Source organism: Camelus dromedarius, chromosome 1 (assembly GCF_036321535.1).
Source record: "Camelus dromedarius isolate mCamDro1 chromosome 1, mCamDro1.pat, whole genome shotgun sequence".
Lineage (NCBI taxonomy): Eukaryota > Metazoa > Chordata > Mammalia > Artiodactyla > Camelidae > Camelus > Camelus dromedarius.
In genome coordinates this window covers 98,068,721-98,083,144 of record NC_087436.1, presented here as the reverse complement: position 1 = coordinate 98,083,144, position 14,424 = coordinate 98,068,721, and positions in this window count along the sequence as shown.

Sequence of the window (14,424 nt, the reverse complement as noted above, 5' to 3'; positions counted from 1 at the left end):
GCAGTGAACACAGGCCAGGAGTCATGACTTACCAGAGCAGTGACCTGAGGGTGAAACTGCCACAGGAACCAGGGCCGGGCAGGAAAATCCAAACTGCAGTGGATGAATTTGCTGAAGGCTCAATGTGGGAGGCTCTGAGAGTTAACAACTTCACCAAGAACCAGTCGTGGGGGGCAGAGCGCTCCACAATAATGAGAGATTTGCTTCCAGGAGCTCAGCCAGGTTCCCACAGTAAACATCAGAGAAAAAGCCCTTCTTGCTTCCTGCAAGAAGAAGGTAAAAGGAACCACTCTGAAATAAGCCTGCGCACTCTGATCCTCTTAATGAGGCCTGCCCTCAGGTGAAACTAGCTAACCAGAGCCTAACCGACAAGGGGAAGGGAAATCCCCAACTCCAGCCCATCTGCACCATCCTTTCCCATCTAAATATTGAGGTAAAAAACAAACAAAAAACCAAAACAACAGAGAAACTGCTGTAAAGCTTACAGTCCAGAGGCATACACTGATACCTAATCACTGGGCTACAGAACACTTCTGCAATCCCACACCTTACCTCCACATTACTAAGCACCTGTTGGTACCAGTCCCTTGTACCTGCTTCATCATGTTTGGTTATCAAGAAAAAATTACAGGCTATACCAAAAGATAAAAGAACAAAACAAAAAACAAGCAAAAACTCAAACACATACACAATTTAAAAGGCAGAGCAAGCATCAGAACCAGACATGGCAAGGGTACTGAACGATCAGACTGGGAATTTAAAGTAACTATGATTAACCTGCTAAGGGCTCTAATGGATAAAATAGATAACATACAAAAACAGAAGGGCGACGTAACCTGAGAGATGGAAATCCTAAGAAAGAATCAGGAAGAAATACTGGGGATCAAAAATACTGCAACAGAAACGAAGAATCACCCTGATGAGCTTTTTAGTGCATTGGACACAGCTGAGGAAAGGCTCGCTCAGCTTGAGGATATTTCAATAGAAACAGCCAAACCTGAAAAGAGAAAAAAAGACTGAAAAAACAGAACAGAATATCTAAGAACAGTGAGACAACTACAGAATGTGTAACATTCTCATAATGAGAATATCAAAAGGAAAAAAAAGCAGAAGAAATATTAGAAATATTAATGACTGAGAAGTTCCTCAAATTAATGTTAGGCAATGAACCAAAAATTTAGGAAGCTCAGGGAGCAGAAACTAGAGTAAATACTGAAAAACCTGAACATAGGCATATTTTCAAACTACAGACAATCAAAGATACAGAAAAAAATTTCTGAAATAAGCCAGGGTTGGGGAGGGGGATACAGTACCTATAGAGAAACAAATACAATAGTTATATACAACTTCTACTCAGAAACCATGCAAGGGAAAGAGAGTAGGGTGAAATTGTTAGTGTTGAAAGAAAAAAAAAAAAAAACAAACTAGAATTTTGCATCCTAAGAAATTATTCTAAGATTGTCCTTCAAAAGTGAGGGGAAAACAGACTTTCTATTTCTCAGAGAAAGAAAAATTGAGGGAATTAGTTGGCAGTAGACCTGCTTTGCAAGAAATTAAAAAGAAATAGTTTAGATAGAAGGAAAATGATACTGGTTTAAACATTTTAATTGACCTAACAGATAACAGTTTGTTTAAAATAGTATTAGCAATAATGTATTTGATTATGTATGCTTATGCATATAGTATATATACATGCTTATATAATGAAATGAATTACAGCAATAAGACAAGGGATGGGGTAGAAAAATTAGGATTATGTTGTTATTGTAAGGTACTCCCACTACCTGTGAGGTGTTTTGGTGTGTTACTTGAAAGTGAACTTGGATTAGTTGTAAATGTATGTTGCAAATTCTAGGGCAACCACAAAACAAAGTGAAAAATAAATATAACTGATTTTCCAAGAAAGGAGAGAAAATGGAATCATGTAAAATGTTCAATTATAATCAAAAAGGCAGAAAAAAACTAGAAGATTTAAAAACGGTACAAAAACGGGCAACAAATAGAACCTAATAACAAATATGGTAGCTATTAATCCAACTATATCATTAATCATTTTGAACATCAAAGGTCTAAATGTACCAATAAAAAAACTGATTGTCAGAGTATGTCAAAAAACAAGACCTAATTATATGTGTCTGCAAGAAACCAACTTTAAATACAATGACACATAATTTTAATGTAAATGGATGGAAAAAATATACAATGCTAACAATCAAGTGAAAGAAGCAGTTTTAGTAATTTCAGACAGAGCAGACTTCAAAGCAAGGAAAGCTATCAAGGATAAATAAAGATATTACATAATGATAAAGGAGTCAATTCTCTAGAAGACATAGTAATTCTTAATGTGCATGCATCTAACCACAGAGCATCAAACCACATGAAACAAAAACTAGTAGAACTGCAAAGAGAAACAGATGAATCCCAAGTCATAGTTGGAGACTTTCACACATCTCTTCCATAAATGAATATTCACAGGCAGAAAATTGGTAAGAACATAGAGGAATTCATCAACACTATCAGTTAACTCTATATAATTGACATCTATGGACTACTTCATCCAACAATAGCAGAATTTATTCTACTCAAGCTCACATGAACATTCACCAAGATAGAACACATTCTGGGCCATAAAACACACCATAAGAAATAAATCAAACAAACAAACAAACAAAAAACTTACAATCTCTGTTCTTGAACTACAATGAAATTAAACCAGAAACTACTAATAAAACAATAACTGGAAAATCCCCAAATATATAAAGATTAAACAACATGTCTAAGTAACACAGTGACCAGAGAAAATTTCAAGAGAAATTTTAACAGATTTTTAATTAAATGAAAACACAACTAATCAAAATTTGTGGGATGCAGTAAAAGCGGTACTTAGAGAAAAATTTATTGCATCGAATGCATATATTAAAGAAGATTTAAAATCAGTAGTCTAAGTTACTACTTTATAAAAGTAGAAAAAGAAGAGAAAATTAAATCCAAAGTAAGCAAAAGAAAATAAATTGTAAGAATTAGGGAAGAAGTCTATGATGTTGAAAACAAAATTAACAGAGAAAATCAATAGAACCAAACCTAGTCCTTTGAAAAGATCAATAAATTTGAATGACCTCTAGCCAGGCTAACAACGAAGAAAGAGAAGGTACAAATTACTACATTATATAAATGAAAGAGGGGACATCACTACAAATCCTATGGACATTAAAAATATAAACAATAAGTGCTATGAACAATCTAGGCCAATAAAGTTGATATCTTAGATGAAATAGACCATTCCTTGAAAGACACAACCTGGCAAAATTCAAGCAAGAAGAAACAGACAAATTAAATAGGCCTATATTTATTAAAGAAATTGAATCAGTAATTAGTATATTTCTGAAACTTACTAAGTAACAGACCCCAATGGGTTCTTTGGTGAATTTATCCAAACATTTAAGGAAGAAATTTTTTTTTTTTGATTCTTTACAATATCTTTCAGAGGACAGAAGCAGAGAGAATACTTCCTAACTCAAGGGACCAGCATTACCCCTAAACCAAAGCAGACAAAACAGTACAAAAAAACTACAGATCAGTATCTCTCATGAACATAGATGCAAAAATCCTCTATAAAATATTACCAAATCAAATCCAGTATTATATAAAAACAAATATACACCAAGACCAACTGAGACTTATCCCAGGTATGTAAGACTGGTTTAACATTTGAAAATCAATGAATTTAATCCACCACATCAACAGGGTTAAAAAAAAAATAAAAATCACATAAGCGTATCAATAGATGCAGAAAAAAACATATGACAAAATCTCAAAATCTAACATTTATTATAAAAACTCTCAGTAAACTAGTTATGGTGGTTAAATACCTGAACTTGATAATCTACAAAAAACTAGAGCTAAAATCATAATTAATGGTGAGAAACTCAAAGCTTTCTTACTAAGATCAGGAACAAACAAGTATATATCCTTTCACAACTCTTTTTTCACCATCCTAGGAAATTCTAGTTGATTAAATAAGCCCCCCAAAAAAAGAATAAAAGGGATAAAGATTGAGAAGCAAGAACACTGGTGTTGGTTTTGGATGACCTGATTGTCTATACAGAAAATCTGAGAGACTCAACAACAACAAAACACACGACTCCTGGAACAAATAAGCAATTACAGCAAGGTTGCAGCATATGGGTTAATATGCAAGAGTCAACTACTTTTTTATATACCAGACATGAAAAAGTAAAATCTGAAATTTGAAAATAGCTTAAAAAATTAAAAACATAATACCATTTACATTAGCACCTCCAAAAATAAAACATTTAGATATAAATCTAACAAAATATGTACAAAATCCATGTGAGGGAAATACAAAACTCTGTTGAACAAAATCAAAGCAGACTAAATAAATGGGGAGGTATATCATGTTCATAAATAGGAAGACTCAATATTGTCAAGAAGTCAGTAATTCCCAACTTGATCTATAGATTCAATGAAATACCAGTAAAAATCTGAGCAAGTTATTTGGTGCACTTTTGACAAACTGATTCTAAAGTTTGTATCAAGAGGCGGAAGATCCAGAATATCACCCTTGGTGTTAATGACTTATCAATATAGTTTCATTGATTCTAACAAATACAATACCCTGGTGGAGAATGTTGATAATGGGCAAAGCCCTGTATGTGTCAGGGCAGGAAGTATATAGGAAGTCATCTTAATTCTGCTGTGAACCTAAGATTGCTCTAAAAATATAAACTGTTTCTACAATTTCTTTTTCTTTTTCTAATTATAAATAAATTCTGTAGTAGTCAACATGCCAAGGTTTCTAGCACTAATTTCCAAATGTTTTACAGGTGTAACTCAAGGTATTAATTTTGACACATATATATCACATAGATTTCTCAGTAACTAAAAGAGATCAGCACAAATGTCATTATGAATTATCTGCCAGCTGTAGTTAGAGGACATCTGAAAATGTCAACTCTTAGATCATATATTAATTTATTTGCTCACATTTTTTCTTTCCCTTAAGGTTCTGCTCAATACAGTACTTCTGGGTAGAAATTAAAATCAATGAAAAGGAGTCACTATATAAAATGACTATTCTCCCACAAATTAATCTAATAAATTAATGGAATTAAAAATAAACTTTCAATGGGATATTTGGTGAATTTGACAAGCTAACTACATATCGGAAAATATCAACTAATATTTTACACATGAAAATATACAAGAATACCAAATGAATATGAAGAAGGACTTGTTATATGAGGTAACATAGCAAACTTTAAAGCTGTAAAAATTCAGGGAATATGCTACTAATGCAAGGAAGAGAACAGGACTGTAGGTAGAGTGAAGAGAGTACTTTCACTCTTCATACTTTCATGTGTCAGTATCCCTTTTTTTAATTACAAGAGAATGTATTTGTATATTATTTGTACAATTTAAAAAACTAAGAATAGCACTATTTGCTAACATTTCAGAGAGCTTTGTGCTATTAATTGTTCCAGGTGTTTTCACAGGTCTTGTCTCGCTGAATCCTCACAACCACCTTACTGTCCTTTTATTTCAGAAGAGAAAACTGACACCAGAAGAATTAACTTGCCTAAAGTTGCACAGCATAGAAGTGTCAGGGCTGGGATTTGAATCAGGCACCTTGGCTCCACATGCTATACTCCTAATCGCTATACAGTGCAGAGTTTCCAGAGCCAAGAGGGAAATGTATCCGGTATATAGCAGGAAGATAACTAAGCAAAGTTAATGAAAGATATATGAGTATGTCAAATTTTCACAAAACAAGGAGCTATATTTATACATATATATACACATACATATATTTCATTTATATTGCATAATGTGTAATATTATATATAAATATATATATATATAATGTAAAGACAATTTCCCCAAAAAATCTAAAGAAATTAAAATAATCTAAATATAATTAACTGTAAAAAGTGTGTATTAGTTTGCTACTGCTGCCTAACAAATTGTCAACAGATTTAGTGGCTTAGAATAACACCTATTTATTAGCTAATAGTTCTCTAGGTCAGTCTAGCATTGCATAACTGGGTTCTTGCTCAAGTTATGACAAGATAGGGCTTTTATGTTGCAGCACTGAAGTATCAGTCTCAGGCTGTTCTCATCTGGAGGCTTGGAGGAAGATTTTGTTTGAAAGCTCATTCCGATTGTTGGCAGAAGTCATTTCCTCATGGTTGTAGAACTGAGGTTTCCATTTTCCTACTGTCAGCTGGAGCATTCAGTTCCTAGGGGCTACCTGCCCTCATCTTGCCATGTGCCCCACTCTATTTCAAAGCCAGCAATGGAAAATTTCTCCTGCTCAATACCACTTATGATTTAAACATATCTTATTTCCTCTTTGTCTGACCACTAAACCCAGACTTAAAGGGCTGGTGCAATCATGCAGGCTCATCCCAATATTCTCCCTATCTTAGGATCAGCTGATTTGGGATCTTAATCACATCTTCAAAATCCATTCACAGTAGGGTCTAGTGTGATGGTTATATTAGTTTTATTAATTTTAAGCTTTGGTGCCCAGTTGTTCAGTCAAACACTAATCTAGATGTTGCTGTAAAGGTATTTTTAGATGTGATTGACATTTATAATCAGTAACAAAGTAAAGCAAATCATCCACATAATGTGAATGGGCTTCATTCAATCATTTCAAGGCTTTTAGAACAAAGACTGAAGTTTCCCAAAGAAGGAGAAATTCTGTGTTAGGATTGCAACACAGAAACCCTGCCTGAGCTTTTAGCCCATTGGCCTGTCCTAACAAGACCACAACATTATCTCTATACCTGAATTTCCAGCCTGCTGTCCTGCCCTATAGATTCCACACTGCTAGCCTCCTTAATTGTATGAGCTGGTATCTTAAAAGCTCTCAGTCTCATCCTTAACTCCTGACACTTACTGACTTTCAACATATCTGGTTTAATCATTCTACTCGCTGATTTTCAATAGCAGGGCTCAGTATAAAATTGAAGATGTAAAGAGGATTTTTCTCTGACATAGGGTTGCTGTATTTAGGAAATAAAAATACGGAACACACAGTTAAAATTGAAAATCAGATACAGAATGGATAATGTTTTAGTATAAGTATCTCCATGATACTTCTACTAAATACTTAATACTTACACTAAAAAAAATCCATTATTTATCTTAAAATCAAACTTAGCTGGTGCCTTCAATTTTATCGGGCAACACTACATTGGGAGCACTTTTCAATCTTCAAAGAATCTTCCCTTTTTTCTGTTCGCTTATTTAAGATTTGGAAAGAAATTGTTTAACTACTTAGTATGACACTTGTGTATTTAATGGTAACGGCATTCAGCATATAATTAAACCAGTTGGGTTTTAATTGTAAATATATCCGGAGGCAATAATACAGAAGCTCATGGTGTTTTGAAGCCATCCTTAAAAACTGATACATATTTGTGTATGTGGAGTTTGCAGAAAGTTTGAAGGATTTTATTAGGTATTCCGAGACTAAAAAAGAATGGCACATATTGCTAAATACATATTATTTAGCAAGTACTACAATTCAGTTGTGTAATAATGAGCTGTTCAAACAACAGTGCTACGTACTTCTCTTCTCTCCCATGTTCATTGGAGACGCTGCAGCTCTGCTCTCTTACTTCCTGTTAAGGAAGATGGAGGCAGTGGGAGGAAGGCAAGTTCTCTTCACCTGGACTTAGGACATTGAGACCACAGTCGTGGTTGTGGCATACCAGCTCTTACCCTAGAATCTTCCAGTTTGAAAGTTGATCCATTTTTTCAAATACATAAAACAGCACCAACTTCAAATAAAACAGAATCAACTTCAAATGGATTATTGTGAGGATTACATGAGAAAATTTGTGAAAATATTTTATAAAAACTTCATTCCTGTAAATGTTATTGTGATGCAATAATGATTCATTTGCTCTCTGGCTGAACTATACCTTCAACTCACTGATATAAAAAATGTTTCTCATGAAAATTAGCACTTGATATTTAATTTTAACTTTTGTCAAATAATATTTTTAGAAAAGGTTACTGACATTGCAAAGATTCTATAGAAATCGAATTACCCTGTTACTAACCAAAAGGTTTATTTTAATAGAAACACTGTAGCTTAGGCAAAAAAGAATAAACAATTTTTATTGTCATGATCATTTGTATATGCATTGTGTATTTTGATTTTTTTTCATTTATAGTCTTTTTCTTAGAGTGGTTAAAGATTTACAGAAAAATTGAGCAGAGCACTAAGTTCTGATATATTCCCTCTCCCTGTCCCAACAAAATCCTCTAATATTAGCCTTTCCCAGTGATGTGTACCTTTGTTATAAATGATGAAATAATACTAATATATTATTATTTAGCCAAAGTCTATAGTTTATATTAGAATCCACTTGTTTTATAGAGTTCTGTGGGTTTTAACAAATGCATAGTGTCATATATCCATAACTAAAGGATCATACTGAATAATTTCACTGCCTTCAAATTTCCCCAAACTAAACTTATTCTTTCCTACTTTCTCCTCCCAACCCCTGGCAACCACTTAGCTTTTTACTGACTCCATAGTAGCCTTTTCTAGAATGTCATATAGTTGGAATGATATAGTATGCAGTCTTTTCAGACTGACTTCTTTCATTTAGCAATTTGCATTTAAGGTTCAGTGTCTTTTTGTGGCTTGAGATACTTCTTTTAATGTTGAATAATATTCCATCTTATGGATATACCACAGTTTGTTTTTCCATTCACACTTGAGGGATATTTTCGCTGCTTCCACATTTTGGCTATTATGAATAAACTATACTACAAACATCTGTGTGCGGGTTCTAATGTGTACATAAGTTTTCAACTCATTTTGGTTAAGTGCCTGGGACCACAATTGCTGGACCACATAACAAGGCTAAGTTTAGCTCTGTAAGAAAAACTATCTTCCAGAGTGTCTATGTATTTTTACGTTTCCACCAGAAACAAATAAGAGCTCTAGTTGCTCCACCAGCATTTGGTGTTCTTAGAGTTTGGGGTTTTACCTTATAGGGGTATAAGTGGTTTCATATTAGTGTTTTAATTTGCAATTCCTAATGAAATAGAATTTTGACTATCTTTTCATATGCTTATTTGCTATCTGTGTATCATCTTCGGTGAGGTGTCTGTTTAGATCTTTTCCCCACTTCTTAGTTCCACTGTCTGTTATCTTTTAGTTGAGTTTTAGGAGTTCTTTGCATATTCTAGATACAAGTCCTTTATTAGATATGTGTTTTGTAAATATTTTGTCCAGCCTGTGGCTTATTATTTCATCCTGTGAACACTGTCTTTCTCAGAGCAGATTTACTTTATCATGTTGATTAATCTGGTTCTTCTACATTTCCATATAAACTTTAGAATCAGTTTTTAGATATTTACAAAATAACTTGTTGGGATTTTGTTTGTGATTGCATTTAATCTACAGATCAAATTATAAATAGCTAATATCTTAATAATATTGAGTCCTTTTATCCATGAATAGTCAAAAATCATTCCATTATTTTGGTTTTCTCTAATTTCTTTCATCAGATTTGTAGTTTTTCACTATGTAAGATTGTGTGTATATTTTGTTAGATTTATATGTATTTCTCTTTTTTGATGCTAATGTGAGTGGTGTTTTGTTTCACTTTAAAATTTGAATTATTCTTTGCTGGTATGCAGAAAAGCAACTGACCTTTGTATATTAGAATCCTATCTGGAAACCTTGCTATAACTGCTTACTATTCTATGTAAAAAGTATGTTATCTTTGAACAAAAATAGTTTTATCTTTCCTAATTTTTATACAAAAACTGAAAAATCTTGTAATCTGTGTACAAGATCAGGAGCACCTGAATCAGATTGGTCCAGCTGAATGTACGAATTCCCTCATTTAGGGGTATCTAAAATGTGAAGCATTGTAGTGACTGGTAGTGTTAGACTGGTAAATTAGAAATGGTAGTGAAAAATCTCAAGGAGTTTCCAATCAAGTGTGAAAGATGGGAAAGTGAACCAAAATTCCTATAGTGCTATCCTGAGAGCCAACCAAGTTCCTAGAGATTAAGTTTAAACTGAGACTTGAGGCATGTTTATGAGTTACATTATATGAGATGAGAAAGAAATAGTATGCAAAATTATACAGCATATCCCCTTTTAGTTATAACATATCTTAAAGGATGACTGTAGAAAAAGAAATAAACAAACACGGAAGTGAAAGGAAGTGAGTGATGGTACTGAAGGTGGAGGTAAGGAGCAGATCCTGAGTAGACATATCTCTGTAGTTTACAAGTTAGAAATTCAGTTTGAACACTAGAGAAAGCCAGTGAGGATTAAATAATGAAGCTCCATGGTCATATGTGCAATCAGAAAATACCAAAGAAAATCTAGAAGTTGGATTTGGATTATTCTTAATAGATGAAGAGAGAAACTCAGATGTTCTTATGACTTCAACAGAATCAGTGGTGGAACTGATGCAGTCTCTACCTTGGTAAAAGGCACTGGAAAGGATTTTTAAAAATTGTAATAAATCATCAAAGATTTTATAATCCTGAAAAAATTAATAAATTAATATCAACAGTGGCTTTACAAATACAGAAACTAAATATATAGGAAATAAGATAATCCAAAATTGGCCAGAAATACTACAGTGTTTTGGAACATAATAGGAAAAAAATAAAATGCGTAAATCTGAGATAAGTAGAGCCTGGGAAATAAGATTGTTTAAAACTAAAAACTAAATGTTTAAGATATTGGCCCAAAGAGTCCTATGTTTATTGGTTTACTTACCCATTCCCTCATATTTTATTCAATGGACATTTTTCCCCAAACCACTGTGAATTAAATGCATCGCTGGATGCTAAATATAAAGATTCATAAGAACGTATTTTCAAATCAAGGTTCAGAGACAAAGCTACAAATAAATAACCAGAAACATAGTAATGCACAAAATGATACTCATATAAAGAGGACAAATAAGGCAACAACAAAGGGGGAAAAAAGGGGGAAGATTTGGTAAGCTTTTTAAAAGATAACTGTTGTCTAGAGAGCCATCAAGGGTAACTGTTTCTTGGAAACAGCATAGTAATATGAAGCAACAGAAAATCAAGTAGAAGAGATACCTTTTTCTTTTTTTTTAACAGCATTTTCAGCAGTTATTTTTGCTAACACCTAGGTTAGGGCAAAAGTTTATCAGATTTTGTAGAAAACTTTTGGAAACAAGCAAGTCATCTCTTTGAAAGTACTCATATCATTTTTTTCAATACCAAATTATTTGATCAGATCCAAACTAAGGATCCAGATTTCCAAGTAGTTACTGTTAAACCTGATTGCCTCTCCCAGCCACTCCCTCCCCCAACAAAGTACTTCCAGAGACTTAAAAAAAAAAAAAAAAAAAAGCGTATGTAAAGTTAAAGGCAATGTTGAAGAAGTGATGGTTCTTTTGCTTCATTTATACTCAGAATAGCTTACTGGCCTGGCTAGTTGCACTTGGTCCATAAAGTAAATGTAAACTTGAGAAGTAGAGACACACCCCCATGGATGCATGAGCCTGATTTGGGGAAAGTTCAAGTATTGCTTGGTCACCTAACACTGTATCAGTGGGACAGATTAGACAAATAAGGATCATTCTTGTATTAAACAGTGTGAACAAAAGAGAGTCTTCATTATCTCTGAGATTTCAGATAAACTGCCATGACACCTTTTTTCAAATAAAAAATTATCTTGGAAATAGGGTATAATAGAAAATTAGCATATTTTCAAAAACAGATTTTCTTTATGGCTTTATTTTCACAACTGTTCTAAATGACTAACCAGCATTTATTCTATGCTACACATTTTACAAAGTATCAGGTAAAGGCACTAAAACATCTCTTGAATTAAGGAAAAGAAGATACACATTACTGCATAAATACAAGTACATCTTTTTATAAACTTACAATTTGCATTTCGTGTGTTAATACTAAGTTTTGTTTTCTACATGGCATAAGTGCAAAACATAACACTTTCTTTTTAAAAAGTTTTTTTAATTATTTATTATTGTGGGGAAGTGCTTCAAATACTTCAAAATAAATTTCATGAATATACAATTAACATACTTGACAGTAAAACTTTCAGTCACTTTACATTATTGTTATTTTTTATATATAAACCTTTTGTTCTGACATAAAATTTAAGTGTGTTACCATCAGCTCATCAATTTTTTATCATTGCTACAGGACTTCCCCAAAATAGACTTCAAAGCCATTTTGTTCTGTTTCAGAAATATCAAAAGAAATCCCTATTTTATTTGACTGTATCAAACTGATTAAATGTCATTTTAACATTAGAGAAATAATATTGACTATCTGTGAACTTAACATATGGATACAACTTAATGAATACTTTTTTTAAGTTTTGAAGTTTCATTAAAGGCTTGAAAGTTTGTTATTTTGTCGAATGGATAATGTCATTATACAATAAAATCATATAATTGTGCCTACCATTTTATATGAATATAATAAGTGATAATTACATTAATTTAAATAAATTATTCACATGAGAATAATGACTTTGCTTTGAGTTTGTTTCTGAATTTATTTATGGAAATCTTAAATCTCTGAAAAAAGCTTTAATATAGAAAGATTTAACAGCTCTTGTTAACCAAAGTCATTTTAAAAGCATCTGGGAAGAGGAACTAAATTTTTTTCTTCCCTATAAAAGTCACCAAATGGATTTGTGAATAAAAGCATGAAATTTTATTATGAAGTGATATTTGATCCTAAACCTCATTAGGATGAAACAGAATTTACACTTGAAAAGTTACTTTGGTATTTAGGGCAAAACTGTTAAATTTGAATAATGTCAACTTTTCTACATGAATAGAAAGTAGTCTATTTAACAGTATTTAAATTTTTTAAAAGCCTGCATGTTAATTTAAAGTACAACATTGTCCAAGAAGTTATATCACAGAATACTTGTTTTTATTTACACAGCCCTACAGATTGTGAAGTATTTATATCTCAACTTTTCATATCAGTGTTTAGAGATCAACTAAATTACCTTGCTATTTTGTAAGAATTTAAAAATTTTTTTACTACTCAAGTATTTGGGGTATTCTCTTGTCTTTGTCCATCAGTCTTAATAAAAACTGCAAGGAGTTCTATCAAGGGAGTTGTATCCACATATCTCTACCAAAGGAATAATTCAATCCTTTGATTCCTTTGGTTGTAGTAACTATCCACTTAAGCTACCACCTTATATACACATTGACAACCACATTCATCTAAAGAATAGTTATAATATATGTTGGTAAAATACTTACATAGAGAAGAGCATGTTTTAAACATAAAGTAGTACCTCACTTTCAGCTATAACCAGATGAAATCCAGTTTATAAAGACATGTAATCTATAGTCCTTCTTGCTCTGGACAGTACTCCTCATAATTATAATTGTATAAATAATTTAGTTTAAAATAAAATATAAAGAAATGGTTATAGTGAGATTTGACAGTTGTTTATTATCATTCGTCAAATGTAACAGGAGACTTCTACATATCCATTGATATGTCAAATTAACGAGTTTAACCCCTGGAAAAGAAATATTAGCATGCAATTCATAAAGTCAGCAATGTTACAGAGTTTAAAAAGTTTCTTAACCTTTATAGGCTCTAGTGAGATAACATGGAGTGTTCCGTACCAAAAACCATTATCCACAGTTCATGCATTGACACCACAGCTAACAGCACTGAGACTAAGCTGTTGCTAGGCAGTTGCTGAAAGTTAAGGGCTATTTTTCTTTTTCTCAAAATGAAGAGTAAATAAATTAATATTCCTAAATATTTTTAATAGTGCCTACCACATGGCAGGTGTTACAGACATTTTTATTTTTAGTAAAATAGATATTAGTTCACTGCACTAATCTTTCACTTGTTATCATTTTCACATCTCCCTATTTGCTTTGAGAACATAAATGTAAATACAAAAATATGTTCAAAAATGTCTACAGAACTTATTTTAATGTTAAAGTATCTAGAAGACATGGAACATAGAAATACACAGATAGTAAATTGCCATTTACTGATCTCATGCATCTACATTCTAAATGTGAGCAGGATGAGACTGAGACAAGTTAATGAACAAACAAGTTATCAGAAATGATACTGAATGAGTATGATTTGAGTGTTTTATTTTGTCTATGGTGATCAAGACAAATATCTGATTAGTTGACATTCTAATGGGTAAATTTATAAAAAAAAGAAACTGAAGGTGATCAATATAAGTATCTGGGAAGAGATCTGCCCAGGCTTAAAAAAAGAAACAGTAAACATAAATGCACTGTGTTGGGAGAATTCTTCATGTGTTTGAACACAGCAAATAATCTAGTGTGGCTGAGAGAGAATAGAGAGAAGAGAAGTCAGAGGGAAAGATGGCACATGAGTATCAGC